Genomic DNA, 16,611 nt, shown 5'->3' on the forward strand with positions numbered 1-16,611 from the left:
GAACTCCTGTGGTGACAGGATGTTCCACTGATAAGGAATCATCAACAAGAGTGCCTAGATTCCTTATGGCAATGCGAAAATGTTTGGTTTACCAAAATAAACTAAGCTACATTTTTTTCACATTTAATTTGAAACTTTTGTCCTTGTAGCAATTTTAACATGGTCTAACCTATGTTGGAGCAATTGTGAGTCATTGGTAGATGGAGTAACAGCATCCAATTTACAGTCATCTGCAAACCTGAAGGTTTATGTGATGCATACCAAATTGGTGCAGGCCCCACTCTGAGCCTGTGCTACACTACTGGTAGCATTTTTGCTTACAGAAGTAGCACCTGCAATTCTGTACAATATGAGGATTCATATTCACATTTACAAGTCTGTCAATAATGTTTACATGGGCAATTGTGATAAATACCACAGCAAGGTCAGGATACATTGATGTACTACACAACTGCTGTCCACTGCTTGAGTTTCTTTTTCAAAGAAATGACTGTAGTTAAAGAAACTGGACTTTTTTGACAAAATCAAATTGATGAGGGTCCAGGGTTAAAAACGTTTTCAATATCCAGATTAATGATGCCTGAGATAATATGCTCCATAACATTACATATAAGGTAGTGAGACTAATGGGTCTGCAGTTACCAGGGTCCATGGTTAGGTCATCCTTGTGTAATGGCACTGCAATGGCTGTTTTCTGGGCTTCAAGAATGTAACCAGTAGAGAGACTTTGATTAAGGAGGTTAAACAGGACTTCAGATAGGCCATATTTGGCACTGATAGTCAGACAACCTGGTGTATTATCAGGGCTCATGGATGAGGGACTCTTACCTTTTGAGAAGTCTGAGAGAACTTGTTTCATAGAAATTAAATAGGGTGTCTGGGATTGTGGAATAGCTTTAAATGTGAGCAGAGTAAAGTTTGCTCTAAATATATCAGCTAGGACATTACGTATGTAATTTATGTCAAAATGTGCTGTGCTATTGTGGACTAACTCTTGACATTGTTTGGTGCTAGTTCTTAACTTCTTGACATAGTTTAAGAAAGATTTGTAGTTAGCTTTGGTTTTAGTAGATATTTTTAAGTTCATACTCATCTCTGAGCTTCCTTATGGTTCCCTTAAACTTTTTATTAGTTTGCTTAAATGTGCTCTTAAGGTAGGTAGAATGAGACCTCTTATAAGCATTAAAAAGTTTTTTTCTCTTGCTATATACTTTATTTATAGAGGTATTCCACCATATGGGATTGTTTTTAAATATCTCACATTTGCTGAAAATAGTGACTGCCTTAGCAATGCAACTATTTAAATTTGAGTAGAAGTCAGACGCATACGTAGCAGCTTTAGCAATGGGATCCATCAGAGGATTACATAATACACAGATAATACTAGACAGTCAGTAGACTATTACATGCTCAACCAATAACCAGACAGTAACCAAAAGTGGGACTCAAACCTGTACCTTGTGCCAGTGAAGTAAACACTTAACCATTACGCCAGTCCCCAATCCCAGTTGAATTTATTTAGGTCATCAAATAATCAAAGACAATTTGCTTTTGAGAAGTCATTAAACACAAAGGTATTCAGAGGGGACATATCAGTTTTAAAGGAAAATGTTACTAATTTATGGTCTAATTTAACAAGACAGGATGATACATAAGGTGATGGGCCAGAAGTAACCATATTTGTGAGGACTGTCAAGAATATTGGGGTCCCTAGAATGATGGTTACCTATTTATAAATGAGGGTTACCATTTATGATGTCAAGGAAGTGCTGAGCATATTGACCATTGGCAATGTATGTTTGCCAGTATAGTGATAGATAGTTGAGGTCTCCTAGTATTAAGACAATGGGCTTAATGTTGATTTCAGCTATCATACTCAGAAGGGGACATAGAGGGAATGAAAATTCAATCCTAATAAAATAAAATTGCAACAGATATTAAATAGATTTTATATATTTTAAAGAATAAAGAAGTCTAATTGAATTTTTATAGATAACTGTCAGGAATTAGAATCATAGATTTTAGATTAGTTTAAAAATGAATAAATTATTTGATGATAATATGTATTATTTAGTTTATGATATAAAACTCACTGAAAACAATGATCAAATTAAAATAAGTTCTGAGGAGCTGAACTACATCTTTCTAAGAATATATGAATTGATTCACCAACAAATAATTACTATTTTACATCATGGTTTGAATTTAGAGAGATCCCCTTTTCCTGTCCTACTTGGTCAACATGGGCTGGACAATTAGCAAGACAAAGAGAATATCTGATGAGGGTGTAGCCAGGCATACTCTTTGTACTCTACAGAGTTCATATTTTCTTTGCAGCAGTCAGAAACATTGTTGCTTTTTCAGGCCATATTATGTCTACAACTGTCTAAATTGATCACTCTAACAACAGTTACGCAACTTGCTTACAGATATAATTGGTAATATTTTATTTATTTACCAGGAAAGTCTGACTTGAAATGAAGCCAATTTTCAGCAGAGGCCTGGGGAGAAATGCTCCAGATGCATGTCTTTGTAATGTAGGAGGAAACCAGAGTGAACCCACACAAACACAGGGAGAACATGCAGACTCTGCACAGAAGGCACTCCAGCTGAGAATCAAACTGGAGGACCTCTTGCTGTGAGGTGACAACACTACCACTGCACCACTGCACTATCCTATATATAAATATGTTATATAAAAACAATATTGTTAATACTTTTGGGGGGACAGCTGGAACTGATGTATACATTTATTAACTGTTGGGGGGGCAACATTTTTAAAGATGTGTCCATTTTTAGATGCAAGGTGGAATGGGGGAAGCAAATAGGGTTTGTGCGTACAAAATGGTATTTTCTGCCTACAAACCTGTCATAGACATGGTAAAACCACACAGAGAAACACTTCATAAGTGGCTTATTACATTGGGTCCACATGATTTTATAGCTGGCATGAAAAATAAAAGGAGTGAGGGTTATAGATTTGACTAACTCCTCCACAATCAATCATACAATGAAAACATGAGACAGCTGTGACTAATGAAAACAGGATAACAGATTATACAATGAGGTCATTGTCCCACTGCAACTGGACAGAAGGAGGGCTTAGTGGATAAGATCCCTATAGTGCCTGGAATTCCAGCTTGACCTCTTGTCACTGCATGTTTAGAGTGCTCATGTTTTTTATAGTGACTATATAGATCTTCTCAGGATATTTCCCACGACTGTGTGGGTTTTCTGTGGGTAGTCCAATTTCCTTACAACTCCAAAAACATGATGGTCAAATGGACATAGACTTTACCCTTAAACTTGTGGCCCAGGTCATGTCTGAAGCTATCTTGGGAAAGATCAGTTCACTTAACCAGTTAATAAATAGGAGCAATAACAAAATATGGATTCCTTGCTGCATTTGTTCCTCCAAAGCCTTTATGGAAGGGCAACCCACTGGTCAAAACAGACTCAGAAAGGCAACAAACATGGTAGGGATATGAAAGAACTGGACTATAAGGAAAGAAAGAAATGACACAGGAAATACATATCATGAAGAAACGGGGTAAAAAGAGCAGCACATTACTGACATGCTCCCTCATACCCACTCAGCACAGCTTGGTAAGACTAGGGGCACATGGGGATGACAGCTGGGGAATTATGCAAAACAGTGCAATGTTATATCATATTTTGAGTTAGGGGGCATGTGGGACACATAGAATTGTACAGTAAGAACGAGCTGCAGTCAAGGGCATGGATATCTACTATGGAGATGAGTCAGGTCAGAGTTATAGATACATCACCTTTCATTCTGAGCTTGGGGCACTACACAAGATTATCTATCAGTATAGAAGAACATAAATTATCTGAGAGATTTGTTGGAATTGGAGACAGGTAGAAATGAGATAGGATGGGAAGAATATCTACGTGGAAGCTGACAATAGAATACCATCATACTAGACAGACCGTTGATCAACTTCTTATAGTTTACATAAATGTTCGTAGGAAATGCCCAGAAACTATTACATTATGCAGCACAGCTTTCAGACACACACACATCCCAAGCAGCACTCTGCTTCCTTAATGCCATACCTAGTGGTACAAGGCAGTAAAAATGCCCATCATAGATCGGTCAGTTCTGGAGACTTTGTCTATCAAAGTGAGTGCCTACAGGCAAACTATCCACCAAGAACATGACACAGAAGGGCATAGCAGATGGCTTTTCGTTAATATATAAATGACAGTTGTCAGAGTGTCTCTTTTCTAGCTTATACGTAGCATTCACCTTCAGATTTCTGTAGCAACAACTGATGAACTTTGGGGATGCTGCCACTGCATGGCATAATGTTAATTTAAAGCTTGAGCAAAAACTGTAGTGTACTACATCCAGAGTCACCACTAACATTTAAACACAAATGTGTTTTCATCCATAACTGAAGGATGCATCCACAAAATGCTGAGTATGAAGATCTAGATTTGACATTTTGAAATGAAAATGAATGTCAGGTAAAACATTTTTTTTTTATTTAGCTAAGGGTCTGAAAGCCAAATTGGTACTTACGTATTATCACAACCAGATTTGCGACATGCCATAATTGCTCATGTTTCAGTCAAACAAATGTCTTAAGTTTAAAAGGGTTGGCTAAACTGTTAAGAAGTCTTCTGGGATATTGGTGATGGGTTTGGAAGGGGAATAAGGGGAAAATTCAAGTTTGTGGTAGAGTGTTTTACTGACAGGCAGTGAATACAACGATCACAATGACTGCTGCTTGTGAGAGCGGGGAAGAATAACCGTTATTTTTGGGTGACATCTTACCAAAGGGAAGGCACTGACCAATATATGTAGTTACTTTTAGGTGACAGTAATCATGACAATGAAAGTTGCCTGTAAGGAGTAGTAAGTTACACTTTTAACTCTGTTTGAAAGGCGGCACTTCAGCTGTGGGGAACCTGTTCACTTTGCTGACTCATTCCACTGAGTCTAGGGCACTCCCTGCATAGAGGACATTTGCCCTTATTGCTCCTAGTATGTGGCACACAATGTGACCCCAAACTGTTTCACACTTCACAGTACCCATCTTCCATTAAGAGAGATACTTTTGCAGAAAACATACAGTATGCCACCTCGCAAATCTGGTCGCGATAATACGTAAGTACCAAGAAATTTTATAAACTGATTCACATTTTCATTAGAATGAACTCTGGAATTCCATGTGTGAATGTGATGTACAGGAATACCAGGTTTTAATTAATAATTAAGATATTTTGTTTGTAATGTTTCTGATTTGCAGGTGTACAAACCAGTGCAGAAAATCTAGAACAATTAGACATATTCTTTCTCACAAACAAGTCAAAATGAAATGTTTGTAGACAGCTCATTTTAAAAGACTGAGCTGCAATGAATAGAGCTACTATTTTATACATAGCTGAACCAGTTTAATGCTGGCACAGTGGTACATGTTAATGTTGCTTCCTCACAGTGCTTGGTCATCCAGTTCAGTTCCCAGTTGGGGTACTTTCAGTGCTGAAGCTGCATGCCTTCCATGTATCTATGAATGAAGCTTTATCAATTAAAAGTTTGCTGAAATTGAAAGCCCTGGCAGGGTAGGCCTTTTGACTTATTTATTTAATTCAATCAACTATATACATTTTTACATGTATTCAGTTGTTGGTTAACAGCTGCTTCCAGCATAAAAATATACAATACTGTTTATGTGTAAACCATTCTTGGATGCATGCATTATATATTTATTGTTCACTATTTGTCTTTATGGAGATCTTTGGTAATTTATCTTATTTCCATCTTATATTATATTATTTTATTAGCTTATCTACTATTTATTAATTGTTGTTTATTTAGATTTAACTGTTAAACTTTTATATTTACAGATTTACTATTTTCAAGTGGTTAATGCTGCTTTAAATGTAACCGGATGAATGACATCATGTTTTTGGGCTGTCAGCCCATTGGTTTAGAATTCCTGTGCAAGTACTTTTACACTGGGAAGTTACGAGTTTTTAACTTGTCTGAAGAAGCTGATTTATTTCTTTCAGTGAAAGCGCTTACGTTTATTAAACATTTGGATACTCCGTTGCTTGCTCGTTAGTTTTTTTCCCATGTATCTATGTAGCTTTTCAGGGGTGTGTTCTAGTTTCTCAAAGATGTGCAGTAGATGAACTGATGATCCTCTAAACAGCCTGAAGGTGTGTGCCATGTGTTAGTGGGTCTGCATGACTGTGCATCCTGAGGTGGGCTGAAACCCTGTCAAGGATTAATTTATCTCCTTTGCTTCCACTGAGTGCCAGAATGGGATCCAGGCTCCCCATGAGCTTGAAATGGATTGAACGAATAAATGGAGAACCAGCCCCATAGGCAGTCCCATCTAAAAACATGACCCTATCACCCAAAACAGCTGGTTCACAAATTGTGTAGATGAGCATGCCCTGTCTATGTATGAATGCCCACTGGAACATTATACCTGGCAGAATACGTGTTCATACTAACAAGAAGTGAGCAAGCAGACTGGGGCGTGACTGATTGAAAATACTTATTTTTATGAATAGTTTAAATAACATTTACTCTAGCACTTATTTTTATTGCTATAATATATATGTAAAATTTCTGTTATTTATGTCATGACTTTAATGGCTGTATAACAGTATAGCAAGGAGATTGACCGCACTGTTGCCTTAAGTGCTGTTCTTCGTATTTTATTGAAAAGACACAGATCGCATATTTTAGTATTTTATTTAAATTACCTTACCCTTGCTCTGTGCACACTTTTTGAATAGTTGAAAAAGCATTTTGCAGGTGAAAGCTTGCTTTATTTTTTTTACTAATTTTTTATTGAATAAACTCAGCTTACATGGACCCAGAACCATCATTTTGCTTAGTTATTGAGCTTTGTTAGTCGTATGTTTGGATTGTTTGGTAGAATTGTGGATTTTTGTTTTCTCTAACCCTCTGAACTTTCCACAGCCATGCATTCAGTGTATAAGTTAGCATATGTATATGCATCAGTGTATGAGTTAGCATATGTATGTGCATCCTGTGATAGACTGATATCCTAGTCAGGATTATTTTCTCTGCCTTGTGCTTATGAATGAATGAATACTGCATTTACGTTTTAGTTTCTTTGCAGTACTCACCTTCAGATTTCTGCACCCAAATGTGCTGCACATCATGTTAACTTTATATGTAGCCATGAGCTGTGCCATGTTTTCATTAGAACCACAACCAATAGTTAACTTTTACATTTAAGTTTCCAAGTGCTAGCTACTGGCCTTGTTCATTAAACCTGTATGAACCTTTTGGGTCCTGACCCAGAAAAGAGTATGGCTTCAATTTTAAAAGCTTCCTAAGAGATCACATAGGTTCACTAATATCAACCCACCAACATTCACTGTTACTTCCTGTTTTGATAGTGAATGACAATGAATCCTGCCGTAGAAGTGTTGTTCAGTAAACCATGTGGTCCTTCTCTACTAGAAAAAATAAACAAAGCAGTAAAAAAGATCGCATTGTATATCATTCTATCATATACAACACAAACCATTCATACACGCACATGTACACAAACATGCTCTTGTGCAAGCGCACACACACACACACACACACACACACACACACACACACACACACACACACACACACACACACACACACACACACACCTGAAAGGTAATGAAGGGACTAGTATTGCCACTCCCAGACATTAAAAGCAACACAGCAGTGACATATGTTTACATATGCACTCTGTCACAGTCAACTGGATCATGACAGCCAGGAACATTATTGCACACATGCAATCCCTTCTCCAGGGCACATGCTCATTCAATGAGCAGTCAACATGTTCATGACAAATAGCATACAAATGAAGGAGTAAAGCCAGGTGGTTGTCAACATCAGCTTGCAGGAAAGGATGATATGGTTGAACGTATGTAGGTATGTAGTAGGAGTAGGCAGAAACCATGGTATAAGTTTAGCAGTATGCAGATAAATATTCTATCCAGCTCAATACATTGCCATGCCGCAAGCAGAATGTTTAAATGCATTTTGGTAATAGACAGTATCCATAGCATAGAAAAACAGGTGTTTCTAAAATACACAGGTGTTGCATAATAGATGGACAGTTGGACAGCATATAAAAGAAAGGGCACAGTAGTATGAATGCAGTGTATTAACACAGGTAAATTGTATGGACTCATGGCATGCAGATAAGAAACATCAATAGTACTGAACTACATACGTGCAACACATATGCTGCCATTTAAACATCCACTGGCGATTAGCAGGTATGCTGATGTGAATGGTGCACAGCATGCTCTGTAAAGCTTATGGCATCACACAGGTGCAGTACTCACCTTTCCAGAATGGGTGGGTGGTAAGTGGCACAGCACTCCTCCTCCTCATCATCACAGGCAGGTGGGGACACACTGACACAGAGAAAAGTGACAACATGCAGGTTGCACTACCTTAGTAAAGGACATCTATGTTGCCAACCAATACCACTCACTTGTTTGACTCTGCAAGGGAAGGAGCTGACATACACCTGAGGCAGCAGCGGAGTGTCATCATTGCTGTCAGGTGAACTGGATGATTTTGTAGAAATAACAGTGCTACTGGGTTGATGAGGGTGACTACCACCAGATTGTGCAGGAATATCTCTGTTACTTATAGCACCTGGCAGGTGGTAGTGTACTTGCCTGGCAGTGGACCAACTGCCACAGGTACTCTGCCCATAGCCATGAAGACCCCCATACCCTAGGTGAACATGCCACAACTTAGGTAAAGTCATTTATGGCATATGCGATACCATGACCTAACACATGTTGTGAGTCATGGCTACCTGCAGAGACTGCACAATACCTCCCTTAGTGACTACATGCCATCCAAAAGATGACATGAGCTTTGCAAGGTACTGTTTGAGACCATCATGCATTATGGTGACCCAGTTCATGATACAGTCAATGACTATGGCAAGGGCATTGTGGGTTGAATGGATGTATTGACGCTCTTGTTCAGTAGACTGCAGCAACAGGTGATGACTCACAGGGATTCATCTACAAACATAAGCTGTGTGCTCTTGGATAACTCTGTGGATTGTATCCTAGCAACAGTGGGAGTACCATTGTTGGACCCCTGGCAGTGCTCTGACTTTGTCCTGTCATGATAGTGTAGCACCTCCATCATTTAGCAGCTGTCAACAGGTGACTATATCAAGGGCAGGAGATGAGGATGAAGACCACATCCCTCCAGGAACTAGAAAGGGTATAAGTGCAAACCATTACAAATATACCCCATCCATAAGCAAATACTCATATGGCTATAACACATGCAAATACAAGGCATGTAGAAAGAAAGAAGAGTATGTACATCCACTGAGGTCTCCAGCTGATATGATAAGTCAAGGCCATGTAAATGAGTGCAGGTCAGGATGACATATAACCATGACTACCATACTAGGCACAGGTATAGAAGTGCATACAGGTTACCGGGTCGATTGTCCTCAGATGAGGGGTTTAATGAATGAATAGCTGACTCACCTATTACAGACAGACAATCAATGTGTGTAACACGTGTGTAACATGTGTGTACCACCACTGCAGTGCACAGAATCATGACCAATGAATGGATGTATCAGCCAGAATATACATGTAGGCTGTGATATACTTACATCATTACCCTCTCTGGTAATGCACTGGTCTATACCCTGGTTTTGCAAAGACACAGAAAATTCTGCTGTCTCTATCAACAGAAGTGGTAGAGATCCACACCATGTTGCCTTCCCACAGGTGTTCTGTCCTCCATGCACTTTATGAAGAATGGTCCATAACATCAGTGACACATGATAACTGTGGATGCAAAGCACTTTGTGAATAGATGAAGATATCTAAGGTGATTATACACATAACATTGTAAATAAATAGCTGTATGGAACACTTACCCAAGTCTCCATGATGCGCTCTTTCTATCTTAATTCTGTACAGATAACAATATCTAAATAGTTGGGAGAGGATGTTTTCCAGCAGCTGTGGCTTACATGCTTGTTATACAAGCCCTTATTCATTAGGATAACTATGATGGAATGCTTTTGAATTTCATTAACTGCTAATAACCCTGTAGGGCACATTCACTTAGCATACATTACTGACAAACAGAAACTATTTACTACACCCAGTTTTGCATGACTACCACAGTATGAGCAGCACTAAATGTTTATAGACATCACTATAGAATCTAGGCATCTGTGCATATACTTGGGGAACAACAACATTTGCTCTTGGTACAAGCACATTTTAAAGCTGCCTACTAGTGATGCAGAGTAATTATCTGGACCTCAAAGCAAAACCCATATATGCAGCAAGTGAAATTCAAGCAGTAGTAATTTGACCATTTTGATGTTATTCTAATTTACACTTAGGACAACTAACATCTGTGGTGCTGGATGCAAGAATGGTAACTGCTTGACACTTGGGCTGAGTTTATGCACTCAAATGAAAGGTGTAGGAAGCCCTGGTCATGTTTCTTGTCCATGGTGGATATCAGATTAGACTAAGGAACCCCAGGAGATTGTTCCTCCTGATTAATGTGTACTAGAATATCACCAGGACCCTGCATTATCAATCAAGCATCCACTGGTCAGGCTCTGATTTGATGATCTTCACCAGCAGATGGGCCCTATCTGGAGGACTGGTTGGCAGATGTTCCAACAGAATCTGCCAAAGGAGTGCAGTAAGTAAAAGGGTACATTCTCATAACATCTTCAATGTCATAGAAATAAACACTTTACATACGTAATATTGTAGAAGTTGCATAGTCACTGACAAACTACCAGACCAAGGTGGAAAGGAGGAGGTTGCATGGGACCATGATCAGGAATACATAACATTAAATTGCAGATCTTTGCAGAAAATTATAGGGAATTGCTGCAATATTGCAACTGCTGTGTATGTCTTAGATATGTCCAGACAAAATCTGTAAATAATGGAATAAAATGCTACCCTCAAAAGGCATGTAGCTTGCAGACCTGGGCATATAACTGTAGGAAACCAAAGCATTATTGATACTGCTCTGTATGCATGAATTGTGTGCATGTGAAATATGCTATGGCTGGAGTACACCTTAATTGACATGGGCTCCATGATTTGCAGAGTTGTGCGGTATACCATCATTAATTAAAGGCATTGGGAGTGACTGGGATGGTTGACTGTATTATGTGTGGATGGCTGCAAATGTGAGCTGTTATGTGCTAGATGGACATTACTGCCATGTTGTTATATAAAATAATAGATTGTCATCTTTATGGCATTATGGTAGCCATATCTAAGAGTTTATTAGGAACATGCTTTGTCTTTGAGTGTCTCTTTTACATACAATGGACTTGGTGATTTTCAGTATGTGTGGGTGCACTGGGACAGTGCCCTACTGACTGTAAATCACCTGTGTATAGCAATCAGTATGCATCATCACTGTCATGGATATCTGTAACATGGATATGCATCTGCATGTAGGTATAGGGTAGGGTCCCCAAACATCTACTGATCTGCAGACATAGGCACATGATGACACATAGACAGCGATACATGAGGTTAGACATACTCGGAGATTCATAAAAAAAAAATATCACTCTCACATTAAGGGTTGTGGTAGAAAGGCCCTGTTTCCACAATGTGGAGATTTGTAATTCAAAGACTTTAGTGGTAATGAGGAAAGACCTCATTATTGGCTAATTTGCAAGTCACTGAATCTCTATTAACTACCACAAGTGCAAATCAGTACATCCTGTGGTCGTTAATGGTGGTAGCGGCTGCATCTTGGTGGCACAAACACCCCCCTCAGTCACTCTCCCTCACAAAAACACACAATAAAACAGATGCATGCACTCACACCAAATACTCCATGCCTGCCCTTGTTATCATAATGCCACGATGTCTCCATTTTCCATGCCCTGGTAATTCACATTCAGTCCTTAATGCCAGACATTCGAGTTTCATGCTTCATAGCCTTCAGTAATTGAATGATAGTGCAGAAGCTGTTATCCTGGTGACTTTATACATTTGTAGGAGGAAGAATTAAAATCAGTCTATGATTGTAGTTTTATCTTGATGTCTTGTGATAAAAAGTTAAGTGTTATGCTTAATGTTCCTCTCTCTCTCTCTCTCTCTCATTCTCTCATAATTGTTGAAATGCTGGAGGTATTGAACAGTGCTCAATTTCCTCAAATATCAAAAAAATGCTGCAGCCTTGACTTAACAATTTGTGCAGTGGGTTAATGTTGAGATTTCCTCTTTCAAGGGCGCAGGTTATAAATCCCTCTTAGTTCCTTTTAATATATGCAGTTCAAAGTATCTCTGGTGTCCAGTGGTTCCTTGATCCACATTTTGTCACTATATAGAGTATGTCTGATGCCTAGTGGTCTCTCCACTCACATTTTAGTGAAGAGGTAACCCTGGCATCTAGTGTCCCCCTCCCACCCATGTTACATGTAAGTGCTGTTCAGGCATGAGTTTCTAGAGTTTTCCCTTGTTGCTAGTGGTTGCCCCCCACCTCAATCCCCATTCTGTTTAAGTGCCGTTCAGGCATGAACTTAAGGAGACATCCCTGGTGGCTAGTGATTCCCTCCACCCCTCAATCACCATTCTGTTTAAATGTTGTTCAGGTTAAAATTTAAAGAGATAGCTCTGGTAGATAATGATTTCCCATACCCAATGTTGTCGGCTTTGTTCATTAGTCCGGGAGTGTGTGGAAGTATGACAGCCACCTCAACCCACCCACCTGTAAACAAGCACATTCACACAGTCATTCCATTTGCATTTGTACATACATACCCCCTCCCCACCTGATCATAGTCATGGACATACTTACCCCATTCACCCATAGGCACACCTAACCTACTACCTTACTAACCTCCTATCTGAATACTTAGGCACACCAGCACACTGACAAAAAATTCTGTCATTCCTGGTTTGCACAGTCTCATACTGCATTAGCAGGACTGGTGGCTAGTACATTTTAGATATACATAATGGCACTGCCATATAATGAGATAGTGTACCACCATGACATACCATGATGAAATTTCATGGGTTTGGTACTGCTATTCAATTCCCATAACAAACTTTGGCTCATTACATATGCATAGGATACTGTGGTAGTGCTATTATAGGAACTCTTATCCATAATATATGCTTATACAAAGCACTTTTGTGTAGTACAAGGCTGCAACCTGTGGCTCTATGTGATGCTCATAACATCTACCTGTGACACTACTGCTGCAATGGTACATGTCTATGTAGATTAGATGTTGCTTGTTGCTTTTCCTGCATATTAGCAGGAGGCTGCACCACCTTCCATATGTGTGCCTGCATTCCTGCCTGTTGGCACTGGTTTCACCCATCATATGCTGTGTTTATGTTTGTTTACACCTTTGCAGTCAGTGATATATGTATCACCATCACTTGATGAACAGTGGTCCAGCATATCTCTGGCTTTCTGCTGTGTCTATGCAGTGCCTTCATGGACAGTACTACTGACTGGGACCTTCTCCACACAGGCTACCCTTTTCCATATGTATGTAGGAGATATCGAATGTTGCTTTGATGTACATCACTGTCACCTCTGTGTTGTATTAAACTAAATGTGTAAGACATGTACATGTGGGTGGTTCATAGTTCTGGTGCCTCATTTGCAATGGTCATATAGGCTGTGTGCCTTCAATTTGTAACTCATATGGTGAAAGTGCCCTGTTGGTCATATGAAGTCACCATTGCATTGTATGAACACATCTCTGATGCCATGCTTATCTGCTGTATCTGCACAATGTATCCACATTTGTGTCCCTCTGTTGAAGTTGTATTAGTCATGTGTTGAAAGGACAATGATGTAATTAGGTCATTGCTACGGGCACCCTTTATATACTGTTATGGCCAGTGACACTGGCTACCACTTATGAGGCAGTCTTGACATTGCCATTAACCATAAACCTGTATATGCCTCCTGCCTGTCTGCACATTATATCCATCCATCCACAAAACCTTTTTCCCATTTTTGCACATGGGGTCTGGGTGTCACTTCAACAGTGACAATCATCTAGAGCCAATATCTACACCACCAGGTGGCTAGCACTGTCATGGTAATTCTTCTACACCACACACTCACACCTATGGCCAATTTAGAGTTTCCAGTCCACCAACAGCATATCTTTGGAATGTGGGAGGAAACTGAAGCACCCAGAGGAAACCAACACGAACACAGCAAGGACATGCAGAGTCTGTACAGAAGGCACCCCAGCTTAGAATCGAACTGAGGAACCTCTTGCTGGGAGGTGAAAATGCTATCTGCTGGGACACTGTGCTGCCCTGTCTGCACATTATATGTCATATTTATAATGTTGCTGTGGAGTTGTGCAAGGGGACAGTACATATGTTGTTCTTCGGTTCATTAGTTTATACTAGGCTAATGACCAATAAGCCTAGCTGTGCAACCCAACCCAGTTTTGTCCCCGAGTTCCTCAGATGCCTATATGGTGGGATATATTAGTAAAGAGGTAGCTGAGTGCTATGTTAGTTGGGGATTAATTTATTCACTGTAGACCTCTTTTCATCAGAGACATGAGCATCAGACCACGGATAAATTTGCGATTTCCCATCTGATGATCAAGGTTTTTTTTTTTTTTAATAGGGTCAGGGATGAACTCTGCTTATTCCATAGTGCAGGGATCCACTGATTTTTTTTAAATAATTTGTTTAACTGTTGGAGGCTACACACTAAAGTGCAATTGCCTTTTCTGATCAGTTGTAGTCGTTTAAAGCTGTTTTAAGTGCATTTTTTAGTGTTTTTGCATTATCTTTTCAAAAAAAAAACAAAACAAAAAAAAAAATTCCTTGTTCCCCACCTTTCTAAGCTAGTATAGTCCAATTTTCAGGCTAGTGCTGAATTCAGGGCTATGTTACAAGTTTCTGAGTTGTCCATACCTTACTTGGATAGAAGGAAGTTTCTCTGTTCACCTGTGAGAGAGGGGAGCTTTGAGCAGCCTATCTGTCCCTGGAGGAGTGGTTCCAGCCCAGAAGTTAGTAGTTTATTGGCCATTTTGGGCTAATTTCTGTCTTTCATTTCACTGCTATAAAAACCATGTTTGCACGGTTTTGTGCGCCAAGCAGTGCCAGTTAGCTAGGGCTAAATTATTCCTGGCTCCACTAAGTCTCCACTTCAGTTTCTCCCTTGAAACTAGTCTGTCAACCTAAGCACTCAAGAAGCATCCTACAACCCTGCACTTGCTCAGACCTAATATCAAGCACTAATATACCCTGACACTTGATTGCCCAGCAGGGCAAGACTCTTTATTCACCCTTTACCAACCAAGTGACTAGGCAGTTCACCCTACTATTCCGGCATGACCAAAGGGCAATTTCAGGTGTACTCTCTAGTCCAGCTGGTGAATCTGGGTATCCTGAGGCAATGTTACAACTGCCTAATGTACACAGACAACCCTCTCCTCCTACCACAAAACACTAACATGTGAGAGATGCAATTATACAGCCAAACAGGAGGCTAAGCTGTCTCCACCCAAGACTGGAACAGACAGTCAAGAGGAGAAGGTAAACACTTCCACCACACCTCCAGCCATACATAGACCTACTAAACTAGCACTGGTAAAAAATACACATAAATACACAAAATCATACTCGGAGGCTCTAAATAAAAACCTGCAAAAGCATCAGAGACCTCCAAAGCAGACATCCAAACAACCTGCACCTCCCATCACAAACCAGACAACACATAAAACACAAAATCAGTGTGCCGCACAATCACAGCCCTTAAGGTGAAATAACATACCTAACACACTAGTACTAGGTGACTCTATAGTCAGGCACATTGACGTCCCACTCACTAGGCTGGACAAGCAGAAGGTTACTGTTAGCTGCCTGTCGGGAGCCAGAATCCGCCAGATAACACAAGCACTCTGGTCACTCCAGAACAAGTACAAATATGACTCTGTCATTGTTCATGTTGGTGTGAATGACCTGAGACGTACCTCCCTGGACTACATGAAAAGAGACATGGAAGAGCTCTCTGATCATGTAGCCCAGGCTGGTATGACCCTGACCCTGAGTAGCATCCTGCCCTCACCAAGCATGATACCTCAGTATAAAGAAAGAAATGATAAATTTCAACAATTGGCTAAGCGTCTGGTGTCATTCAAAGGGGATCCAGTGTCTGTCAGCCTGGGACAACATGCTCGACAAGCCACGTTGTTTTGCAAGAGATGGCTTGCACCTGTCACCCCTAGGCTTCCGAATACTGGCCAAGGCTCTTGCTGCCCCCATAGTGTCTTTTTTAGGCAAGGCTCAAAAGTCAAAGCCACCTCCATAAACAGCACAATTAACAAAAAAGTGTGGGTTATGCTACTCAATGCCAGGAGTTTAAATCTCAAAATGCACGCGCTCGAAGCACTCCTCAGTATGGAGAACGTTGACATTTGTGCAGTAACTGAAACCTAGTTCAAAGCTCCAGAGAGCACCCCAGCATTACCAGGCTACAATTCGTACCACACATTATGGCCACAGAACACAGACCAAAACACAAAAGGAGGGGGTGTATCCATATTCATCAAAGATACCTAC

This window comes from Protopterus annectens, chromosome 11.part0, assembly GCF_019279795.1.
Source record: "Protopterus annectens isolate FY-2018-M chromosome 11.part0, PAN1.0, whole genome shotgun sequence".
In the NCBI taxonomy this organism is placed as follows: Eukaryota; Metazoa; Chordata; order Ceratodontiformes; family Protopteridae; genus Protopterus; species Protopterus annectens.